The sequence below is a fragment of the Canis aureus genome, chromosome 5, assembly GCF_053574225.1.
Source record: "Canis aureus isolate CA01 chromosome 5, VMU_Caureus_v.1.0, whole genome shotgun sequence".
Taxonomy (NCBI): Eukaryota; Metazoa; Chordata; class Mammalia; order Carnivora; family Canidae; genus Canis; species Canis aureus.
The window spans coordinates 29590039-29602505 of NC_135615.1; the positions used below are offsets into that span (position 1 = coordinate 29590039).

Here is a 12467-nt window from a genome sequence, read left to right on the forward strand (position 1 = left end):
CCTCACGGGGACATTGTGTCATACACAGTGTGATCCCACCATGAGACGAAAGAATTAGAGTTCCATCCAAGTTGCCGCCTCATGAAAAAGATCTCTTTTTAAACCCTTGCTTGTTTATGAAGCTATGTGAGGATGAGAGGCTTACATCAACCACTTATTACCTCAGGATGCCTGTGTTGAGAAAGTGTCAGCACTACCTCATCCAATGTCTCCATCAGACATCATCATAACAGCCCATTTTTAATGACAAGTTTATTACCTCTTACAAAGTTGACTGACCTGGAAGATGATGCTTTTCTCCATCTAGGAAGTTAAATGTTGGTAAATGGCCATCCTGCTTCGAATCTTCTATAGCTTCCTATACCTGTGGGAAGAGATCAAGAACCTCAGCCAGTAAGGCCTCCTCATTTCCTGCTACGTTTAGTTTACCCTGCTACGTTTAGTTTACCCTGGCCATACTGGCTTTATTTTCACTTCCCTGAATGTACCACGTTCCTACATTTCCTGCTACGTTTAGTTTACCCTGGCCATACTGGCTTTATTTTCACTTCCCTGAATGTACCACATTCCTACAACAGGGATTTTGCACATATGATTCTGACTGGAACATTTACCCTCAGTTTTCTTTATGTACTTGGTCTCTATGCTTCCTTCAGCTCTTAGTGCAAAGGGCACTTTTCCAGATTGGCTTAGCAACTTGGTTATTTGTGCCATGCTAAGTTGTATAAGAGGAGGGCTTGTGACTAGCACACATACTTGCTTAATACACATTTGTCAAAAGAATGCATGAATGAATCAGTGAATGAATGACTTGACTGAGCACACATTTTCCTAAGGAAGCTGAGTAACATGGATTGAAGAGAAGCTGTGATGTTGACAATCCCATGAACAAATAATTCAGGGCACGAAGATATTGGAACAACTTCCCTTATTGGAAACCACTTACCTCCTGACCCTCAAATGCCTATTGATCATTCATAATTGTGGTTCAGGATGACACCTCCTCCATCATTGTGTTTGTGGCTTTTGCTCCTCCTCATCCAGATCAGCCCACTTCCTCCCAGTGGGGCATGTCCTTTGGGGCTTCATTTAAGTCTTTGGGACCCTAATTCTCCATGAATAAGGCACCTCATGTCTTCAGATCTCTTCCCACCCACCTAACTGAGACTACAATGGTGGATTGAGAAGAGCATACTCTTGAGTCAAGAACACCTAGATTTGGATACTGAGCTTTGTTACTTGGACACAGTTTCCTCCTCTATGTTTGCTTTCTCTGTCTATAAAGCAGAGCTTTAATAAATAGCTGTCAGTGCAATGATGCTATGTAACAAACAGCCCCCAAGCAAATGGTTGCCTTCCTTAGGAGTCTGTGGGTTGCTGAGAGTTCAGGGAATCTCTGCTGGGCTTGACCCAGGACTTCAGGTTGATCCCAGACCTTGTGCGTGTGTCTCACATCAGAACCTCGGTTGAGGAGCAGGAGATATTCGGCACACTTTCCTCTTGATGGACAACAGGACAGTGGGAGGGCAGAGTATTGTTTACAGAGGGCTTCTTATGGCCTCGGCTTGGAAATGGCACACAGTTGTGACCAGTGCTAAATGGGGAGCTTGTACAGGGGTCAGTGAGCCTCCAGGAGGAATGGCTGATACAACCTAGGGAGATCCAAGTTGTCTAAAGGAAGCAGTGGCTTAGCTGAGACAGGAATATCTAGCAGTGGGGCTCATAGCCAGTGAAGTCCCTCCTGTTACCATGGAGAGGCCTGGGAGGATGGAGCCCTGAGAGTCAAGGAAGAAAGAAAGAACCAGCAAAGCACTCAGAAGGAGCAGCTGGTGAGGTAGGAGGAGAATCCAGGCAGTAGGGTGTTCTGGAAATGAGGTGAAGAAAGCATTTCCTGGAGGACAGAGTGACCAGCTGTGTCACATGCTCTGCTAGGCCACATAAGACAATGGGCCAGTGGATTCAGCAACATGGAGGCCACTGGTGACTTGACAAGCAGTTGGTACATTTGATTGATTGAAAAACTTAGCTCATGGCAGAAAGTAATTCTGAATGTGGGAAGTTAATTTTGAGGCCCATTTTGTCTGATAACTAACAATAAACACTGTTTATGAGCTATCAAAAAGAAAAAAAAGGAATACAATTATATAGTTGTTTTGTTGTCTTCTGATTCTAAATTTTGTGTCAGTTCTGGATTGGTTTTCATTTATTTATTCCCACTCCCTGCATATAGGTTGTATTTTCCTCCTTTCTTTCATGCCTGGCAATTTTTGTGTAGATGCCAGTCATTGTAGGTTTTACTTTGTTGGGTGCTGGATACTTTTATATTTTAATAAATATTTTTGAAATCTTATCTGAGATACAATGCATCTACTTGGAAACAGTTCAATCATCTAGATTTTTAAGATTTGTTCACTTTTAAGATTTATCAGCTAGGAGTAGTATTTAATCTATGGTTAATTATTCTCCCCTATTGAGATACGACTATTTAAAGGTATTATTTATTTATTCATGAGAGATGCAGAGAGACAGGCAGAGACATAGGCAGAGAAAGAAGCAGTCTCCACACAGGGATCCCAGGACCCCGGGACCACAACCTGAGCCAAAGACAGATGCTCAACCACTGAGCCACCCAGGGGGCCTGAGATATGACTCTTACTATTCTTCCCAATTATGAATTTTTCCAGTCTGACCAGTGGGAATAGGCATTATTCCCAGCACTGAGCACCAGATACTGTTCTTTCCTAACCTTCTATATGGTTCTTTCTCTTGAAATTTCCTCATATACATGTTGTATTACTTTTCTAGTGTGGCACAACAAATTGCCATTAATGTAGAAGCTTGAAACAGCACACATTTATTATCTGACAGGTTCTGTAGGTCAGGAGTCCAGATATAGACCAATGTGTCAACTTAATCTGTAATCTTCCTCTGAGGTTTGGGTTCTCCTTCAAGTACACTGGTTTTGGTAGAATTCATTTCTTTGTAGCTGTTGAGCTAACATCCCTGATTTCTTGCTGGTCACTCAGAAGTTCCCTAGGCCACCTTTCTCTCATCTCAGTTTACAAAACAGCTATTTATTTTCTTCCTTGAGACCAGCAGGAGTACATCTCTTTGACTCCCGCTTCTTTGAATGATTGGAAGAACTTCTCTAGTTTTAACAGGCTCATGTGACTAGATCAGGCCCCACTGACAAGATATTCCTCATGTCTAAGAGTCAGCTGGTTTGGAAACTTAATTACATCTTCAAACATCCCCCCCCCCCCATTGAAGTCCCTAAATTAAATTTGATTAAATATCCAGGAGATGGGGACCTTGCAGGGGACATCTTTAGAATCTGCCAGCCATAAGCATGCTAATTGGGACCTGCTGAATATTCAAGGCACTCATCTGTAGGTCCCCAAAGTTCTCTTTCAGTACATCTCTATCTCTTCTCCAGTACCTTCTCATTTTGGCTTGAAATTTCTTGAACTTCTTAGACCTGTGGGCATATGATTTTCAACACATTTTGAACTCTAATTGCATTGGTCTCTCTGGATTCTCAGATCTATCTTTTCAACTCAGAGAGTTGGCTGACCATGGCTTGGAGGCTCTGTCATGGTCAAAAGCTGGAGCAATCATGAGGCTCACTTTGTTTCTTTGTCTTTCAGGAATCACTCTCCTTCACTGCCTGAAGGGCACTGGGTTGAGACTATTGTTTCATGTATTTTAACCTTTAAAAATGGTTTTAGGAGGTGGGGGTAGGAAGACAATTCCAATTGCTCCATCTTGGCTGAAAATGGAGTCGCAAATTTCTTTAAAAAGTATTTCCAAGAGGGCAGGAGGAAACTCAGGAGAGATGTGTCTATGGCCTTCATAGTGAGGGTTTCATGGGTGTACATCATGGAAAGTGGACCTTTTCTCTTATTTTTGAATGATAATTGGGCAAAATTTCTAAGTTGAAATTATTTTCTCTCAGCTTCTGGAAAGGCTTCTGGCTTCTATTTGTGCAAATAAGAAATATGAATTAGGACAGTGGCATAAGAAATAAAACCTAATGTTTCACTGATTTAACACAATAGAAGTTTAATTCTTGGTCTTAGTCCAACATGGATTCCCAGCTATTTGGTAGTTTTTTTTCCCCTCCATACAGCAATTCAGGGACCTTGGTTCTTTCTACCTTTTGGTTCCAGCTAAGAGTCAAATATCTGCATTTGTGTGACAGAGGTGAAAGAATGTTTTGAAAAATCCCAGTTACTCCTTAAAAGTTGTAGTGTTCAATGGATCCATAATGATCTATTTATATTCTATCAGTGAGAAATAACCACATGAACACAAACACACACACATCACCACCAACAAATCTCATATAAAAATCTGTGCATGATTTTTTTGTGGCTAGCTAGTCATCTGTGCTATCTAGTCTAATTTTAATGCTTTTGTTAGTAACTGTACTTTTTTCTTAGTAGATTTTAAGATGTTCTTTTCATCATTGATCTGTTTTATTGTGTTCTTTATAGTTAGAATATACTACTTATTTTTGTACTCTTGTCTTACTTCCATTCTGGGAAATGGTCAGTAATTATCCCTTCAAACATTTCTTCTTTGCCATTCCATTCTGTTCTCCTGAAACACCTGTTTGATACATGTTGGAGCCTGTCAATAGGTCTTCCTCATTTTTTAACTGAATTTTCCAAATTTTTATATGTTTTCTGAGTGATTTCTTTTTTTTTCCACAATTTTTTAAGTTATTCATGTACTTAGACAAATACCCTTTCCTCGGAGTTAATTCTCAGAGGGTGTCAGATGGCTGGAGAACTGCATAAAATATGGAACACTTCACATATTTGCATGTCATCCTTGCACAGGGGCCATGCTAACCTTCTCTGTATCATTCCAATTTTAGTATATGTGCTCCCAAAGCAAGCACAAGTGATTTCTTTAGTTATTATCTCCCAGATTGTAATTTTCTCTTTGACTATATCCATGCTAGAATTTATCTCATATATTTTTTATAAAAAATTGATTATGTATTTTATTTACAAAATCTCTACTTAATTACATTTCACCTTTGCCCGTATTTGTTTTATTATTCTTGTGATATTTAGAGCATATTATTTCCTCCTAGACATGCTTACTTTAAAATTCCACAAAATTAAATCCATTTGGAGAAAATTTAGTCTGTGACTGTCAATTTTTGTTGTATATCATTCTTTAGCTTGGGGTTTCTTCATTTATTATAGAATTTGGGTTTGATGCTCATTATAAGAGGTGGTTTATGCATTGTTTTGATCTGTCTTTCCATTTGTTTCATATTCTGATTGGCAATTACATAATTTTTCAATTTTGTGGCTTCTTCTATATGTCTGCCATTGTCTCAGTTAGAAAATAAATTTTATGATGTTATTTAAGGACATTGATATTTGAGATATTTCAGGTCCAGGCATGAAAGCAGCAAAGGTCCAGCTTCTTGACTGAAAAGATGTCTTTGTCTTTTTGTTCCTTAGATTGCCTGTTTGTGGTCAGCCCATTGCTCCAGGTAGCAGGACCACAGTTGGCTCATGGGCTCCTGAGGTGGGGAATTCCCTCCTTTCATAAAAAGAACAGTTTCACCTAAGCCTTGAGTGGCAGGTAGCTCACCTGGCTCCAGTTCTCCCTCCACATCAAGTGGGGTGTTGTTCATTACCCTTTACTCCGATGGAGCAGAGGTCCCCGCTTGGGTCTTGGGCCATAAGAACCCTCAGCTTACATCTTGCTCATTTAGTGCTTCCGTTCATTTTCTAATTCATAGAGAAGTTCAGGTTTTTCTAAGCCTAGTTATACTATTTAAAATTTGCAGTGTTTCTGTTTTACCCATCAGCGCTGTTTAGAGGAGCGGTAGGATGTCAAAGTGGGACCTTGCTGTGCCATTGTAACCCGAAGGCACTCTTTGTTTTGAACCCCTGCTCAGCTGTTCCTTGCTGCCTGTTGAGTGAAGTACACACTCCTTGGTTAAGCATTTAGAGCTCTTACAATATAAGCTTAGCAAAACTTTTCAAACTTTTTCTGATTCCAGTATGTACCTTCTAAACTTGACAGATTGGACAGACTCATTATGCCTGACAACTGCACCCTCCTGATGTGAAGACCCTTTGTGATAGACTAAAGTTGCCCCTTGAGCAACACGGGTTTGACCTGCACAGGTCTCTCTCTCTCTCCTGCTCTCTCTCTTTCTCTCTCTCTATATATATTTTTAAATAAATACAGTAGAGTAGTAGAAATGTGTTTTTTTTTCCTTATGACTTTCTTAATGATATTTTCTTTTCTCTATTATAAGAATATAGTATAAATACATGTAACATACAAAATATGTGTTGATCAACTGCTTATGTCATCAGTCAGACTCTGGTCAACAGTAGGCTGTTAGCAATTAAGTTTGGGGGAGTCAAAAGTTATATGTGGATTTTCTACTGCGTAGAGGTTGGCAACTCTAAGCTCTGCATTATTCAATGGGCGACTGTATATTGTTTGTTTAAAATACTTACTACTCTTGGGGCGCCTGGGTAGCTCAGTCTGTTAAGCATCTGTCTTTGACTCCTGGGATTGAGCCCCACATCAGACTCCCTGCTCAGTGGAGAGTCTGCTTCTCCCTCTCCTTCTGTCCCCCTCTCAGCTCCTGCTCTCTCTCTCTCTCAAATAAATAAACAAATAAATAAAATCTTTAAAAAAATGCTAGTCTCTCTACCAGATCAATCCCTACAAGGCCATCCTTGATATTTCTCTCATCCATTGATAGCAAGGTTGGCCATGTGACTTGCTTTGGCTGATGAAATGAGAGCATGTTAGAGCAGATTTAAGAGCCATCATAGGAGCGTTGGTATTTCCTCTCTGCCATGAGAGTAGCATATCTCAGATAGTTGCTACTCTTCCAGCTGGGTCCTGGAATAAAGAAGACAAAGAGCAGAGCCTGGAGCCTACCCGTTGCTGTCACATAACACAAGTGAGAAATAAGCCTTTGTGATTATAAGCCACTGAATGTTGGGGGTTGTTTGTTGCTGCAGTGCAATTTACATAAGACAACTTACAAACCCGCCACCAATGTCTTGGAACGGAAAGAACATGGCTTTAAAATTAGACAGACTTGCATTTAAATCTTATTTGCATCCACAACATCCTTACAAAATTTCTTGACCTCTATAAAGCTGTCTCCCCATTTGTAAAATGAGGAATGAGCAGATTGATATTGCAAGATTATTGTGGGGATTAGTGGTAGCATAGGTACAATATCTGGTGTAGGGAAGATAGTGTCATGGAGAAGGCTTTCAATGATGGTAGTTCTAATGATTATTATTGTTAATATTAACACTTTTTGTTGAAATACCACCTAGTTCCCTAAGGATTTGACACCTATTGTGTCACAAATACTGGTTCCTCTAGACACCTCAGACAGAACAAATCAAAATTTCTAAAAAAGTTCCCAAGGAAGTGCTTCCCAAAGAGCATTAGGGATCGCATAGGGCACTGCACGCTACTGCCCTCTAGAGGTGTTGGGTGAGAAGACCCACCATACAGTTCAGGGTAACAATGGATTTCTTCCAGAAACAGCTGTTGCACTGTGACAACGGAAACTATTATAAATATAAAGGTAATAAAAGCTACTATTTATTGAGTGCTTGTCATGTGTCAGGTGCTCTGCACAACTCCTTGACTCTTACCAACAGGGCAATGTGATCAAGCTCTGCTGATGCTAATTTCACAGTTCAGAAAAGGCAAGCACAGAGGAGCAGTTAAGGCCCCTGCCAGAGGGATGCAGCTGTCATGAGGTAGAGCCTTTCCTCACACCTAGGGCTGGCACTTACAGGCATACTTGCAAAATCGATGCTTACAAAACCAGCTAGACAGACGCTGCCAACCAAAAATGAAAAATAGAATGTTGTTTTCTCCACCTCTGTTCTCTCTCTCTCTGTAGCAAATAATTCTCCTAAAAGGCAACAGGGAATTCATGGTACAGAAACAAGGGAAAAAAACATATTCTTTCAACCTAATAGAAAAAAAAATAACCATAAAACCAGACTCTGCCCTGGCGCAGGTTAAACACCAAGTTTATTAGACATCATCCTCTCTCATGGCCAACGTGGCTGCTCCGGAGATTACTCTGGAAGGCAAATAGTCATACTTATGTAGCAGCTTCAGGAACTCAGAAGGAGCATGGGATCAGGGCGCCCCTTGGCCACTCTGTTACTGTAATGATTTCAGCATTTGTGAAAAGAAGCTAGTGGCTGAAATTGCTGTCAACATTTGCGGCTCAAGGACCAAAAGTTGGATATGGGATTTTCCTTTCTTCTGGCTAACCAGCTCTTTGCTCGTGGCGCTGATGCCTAGCGTGGAAAGGGAGACTGGTCATTCTTTTCCTGTGTTTTATGTCCGCTAACACCTGTCCTGAATTTCCAGCAACAGTGCGGTGACCAGAGAAAGTCATATGAAACCATAAAAATATTGTCAGAGGAAGTGGCTGAGCTTGGGGGGGACCTTAACAACTTAGGAAGACGAACCTGTAATTGTACAAATTATGAAGTATTTCAGCTGGGTGTGCAGCTGTCAGGTCCTTCTACCTGGAGCAGTAGCAATGAGCAAGAAAAAAAAAAAGAATTCTTTCTTGTTTGTTTTCTTTTTCGTGGTCTTAATGGTCTTCTCGGGACAGGCAACGGAACAGTTGGAGTCAGATGGTTCCAGAGGGTTGTTTCCGATATGACAACCACTGTCGTATCTTCCCAAGGTCTCTGTGGCAAGGCTTTGCCATGTGGGAACTTGACCGATGGGGCTCCTTCTTGCTCAGCTATAAATGCAAATCCGCAGTGGCATATATAAACATAAAGGAAATGTCAGAATTCACGATGGCACTCTGTAGGAGTGTTCCTCTTCGTGTGGATGGAGGGAATTGAGGTTGGCCACCGGCCGTGAGAACACTTCACCATGGCTGGTGTCCTGGCCCAAGGTGTGTGCCCAGCACTCCACTCGCAGGCTCCTGGGAAGCTACCCCACCTGAGCCTTCAGCCCCACAATCTGCTCCAGGGTGAGTAGGGAGACTGGTGACACCTTCCATATAGTTCTAATCCAGACATTTGCAAAGTCAATGGAGATAAAAGTAGGCCCATAGTAGCTGACAACCGGGTGTTACAGGTAACAGTGGGAAGTCATGATTTTCACAGCAGAGATTGGAGAGGTGACACAAGGGGCATTTCACAGCCACTTTGGAGAGGCTGCATGGTCAGTGTCTGGCTAAGTCAATGTGGCTCCCTAACTAAACCTGCCCAACTTCCCTGATGATCGTTAGATTCCCTTATCAGCTTGTGTGGGGTGGACGCATCCTGTGGAAGATGGCTCATACGATGATGCCACCTTGTAATTTATGACCAAGTCTACCCCAAATTTTCCCGTGTAGTTTTTAATTTACTTAAATACGTGAGTTAGAGTCGGCGTCAAGTTGGCCTTGAAGAAAGAAAAGAGCCCTAGCTATTTAACAAAATGAAGTTGTGTTTTCTATGAGAGGTATAATTTATTCAACAGCCGCCAGGTGCTAAATGCTGGTCGAAACACTTTATATACCTGCCAGCCTAGGTATTATTAGTATTCTCAATTTGCTACATGAGGAAACAAACTCTTCAAGTTTGGAGAGCCAGAAGCCACAAACCCAGTCCGTCTTACTGCAGAACCCACATGCTTCCTTCTTTGAATGTGTGCTGACTGCCATGGGCTTTGGAAATAATTTCAAAAGAAAAAAAATAAAAGGAAAATCACTTTTCATTCCAACACGTATCAGCCACATTTAGGTCTATTTCCTCCTTTTTTTTTTTCTTTTTCCTTTGCCTCATGCCTGTTTACTTTAGTCTTTGCTGTGATGGTTCTGCTTCAGGCACGGGCACCTCCCAGGCTGTGCACGCCTAGAATAGGGCAGAGGGCCTGGCAGCGGCATTGATGATGTGGCCCACGAATGTACCCCTGAAGCCCAATAAAACTTGACTCGCTTAAGGACAAGAATAACAAAATAATCTGAATAGACAGTTAAGGGAAAAATGCAAGCTGCAGAGTGTTGGGATGATGTGCTGCTGCTTCGTTCCTGGGGCTTGCATCTTATCTTTTTGAATTGCTCTGGGCTGTACTTTCTCAATTTTATCTAGTTCTGAGGTGAGTGACCCTTTGTGACCTAGAATATAAAATTCCTGTGTGATAGAAAACATTTTTCAGGAGGAAGCACAAAAATAGGCCAAAGGAGTCTTACTCTGTGCCTATTGGAGAACCTGCATACCCTAGTCCTCTCGGAGTCTGTTCATGTGGGATTATTCTGTCCCATGGAACAGTAGTAGTTCCTAAGCCCAAGGAAGAGTAGTTCCTAAGTGTAGGGCAGTGAGTCTCTTGTGGCTCAGGACAGATTTTCCCTGTCTGCACCAGAACGAGGAAGGGAAATAGGAGATTTTCACCAAGGTAAATTCATCCCATTGAAGAAATTGAAGAAATTGCTCTTTACTCCCTAAGTTCTTCTGTCCTGGTAGAGGATGGGGTTTTGTTTTTTATGGCTTCGCTTGACCAAAATAGAGAGCAGTCAATCCTATGACCACATTGCAAATGTGAGCTTCTACTCTTTGATGATATTTAAAGTCTGAGAACCTGCATCCGTGGCTCCCGTGAGCCCTCTGCAGACATGAGGCCTGGCGGGTCCCCAACAACCACTAGCTAGAGTGGCAGCCAGAGCCACAGTAACCCAACCTCAGCCTCACAGCCGTAGGGTGGAGAGCGCGCTGTGTCAGGCACTGTTCTTGGTGCTTCACATACACGAGCTCATAGAATCCCAACACAGATCCTCTAGATGCTGAGGAGCATTCTCATTTTCCAAAGGAAGAAACCAATGCAGCGAGTTCTAGAACCTTGAGGTTCTGTGCTCTGGTAACAATTCTCTGACCTACTTTAGTTTTGAATAGAGTCCCACGGCTGGTGGTGGAAACTCCATCTATAGGATACAGCAAGGCAAAAAAATGCTCCCTATTGCCTATCCACCACTTGGCTGTCCTCCAGGAAGCCTTCAGTGGCTAGTCCTTGTTATTATTTACTAAGTATGCTTTTTATTCCGATTTTATTCCACTTGATTTAAGCTACAGGGGCTGTACATATCCTTGGAAATAGCTCGTCCATCATCTCCATGCTAACAACCAGGCAACGCAGTCCACGCAGAGACTCGTCTGGCAAGCCCAAGGATTTGTATTCGTCGTACTGAAGTTGAGAAATGGGGCTCTTTCATTTCCTTCCGCATCCCGGTTACTTATTGCAAGCAGATTTCCCTGTGTGGAGATTAGTTTCAATATTTATTTGGAACTTGACACTGTATTATTGTGTTCTGAAATCCTCAAAGTGTACCTTTCCCCTGTTTCCCCCTTGTATGCGGGCATGGGGCAAAGTCTCATCAACGAGGGGAAGCCTTCTCAAACATACATTTAAAAATACTTAAAATGTTTTTAGAGTAATATTGAACCTCAATGGAAATTTTGTCTATGAACTTGTACGGCATGGACATTTCCCCCTCTCTGAACAAACTGTTGAATGCAAACCAAATGTGACCGTCTTCAGAGGTAGCGGGCCCTTGTTACTCTCTTAGGGTGCAGCAAGGTCTGCTCCTTCTGCGGATAGTGGCCATGGCCTTGAATTCTGGAAATTGCCTTGTGGTGGGTCACACACTCTGGTGTGATCACAGCAGCCATGTTGTGAGTGTTTTCTTCAAAATAAATTGTGGCTCAAGTTACATCCCTGGGATCGTTTTCCCATATTGAACAGGTAACACAAATAGAGTGCAAACCTGTTCGGAAGAGGTTGACCTTACTGGTTAAATTTAAGGCATTCGTGGGGCTCGACATAAGACAGTTTCTCAGTCTATAGATTTTCATGGGAATGTGAATAATTCATTTACTGTTAAATCCTTAGTGCTCAATGTTCTTTACAGGGACAGCTCAACAAGAATAAACATCATGGCACTGTATGTTCTGAATTTTTAAAAAATGCTCTGTTCCATTGACCCCAAAGTGCCCTGAACTTTAGAAACCACTTTTCCTGATACTGGGCTCTACAAATATAGGAGCCACAGTCGAAACTCAAGAAAAGTATATACAGCTTTTCATTAAAAAGGGATTCAGGTTAAGGATGGTTCTGTACTTGCCTCTACCCCTTGATTGATTATATAAAGTATAATCCCTTACATTGATTGAGGATTTATGGGTGTCGATAATTGTGCTAAGCACTTTGACCATCTTTATCTCCTTTGATCCTATAACACCCCCATGGGACGGGCACTGTTATCTCCCCTGCTTTGCAGATGAGAAAAAGCAGTCAGGAGATGTTCAGTCCCTCGTCCAAGGTCACACGGCTAAATGGTGGTTGAACCTGGATATGACTATCTGAGCCCTTGATCTTAAGCACTTCACCGAACTGCATTTCTTCCATAACTTGGATGGTTTAACATCTCTTTT

At 41.8% G+C, this 12467-nt stretch overlaps 1 non-coding gene across 1 annotated transcript; it reads right to left on the reverse strand.

The window, feature by feature from the left end:
- Positions 1-4799: 4799 nt before the first annotated feature.
- Positions 4800-4906, reverse strand: LOC144315056 (U6 spliceosomal RNA). Its single transcript, XR_013380859.1, has one exon. It is a non-coding gene; the product is annotated as a U6 spliceosomal RNA (small nuclear RNA).
- Between the last annotated feature and the right edge of the window lie 7561 nt (positions 4907-12467).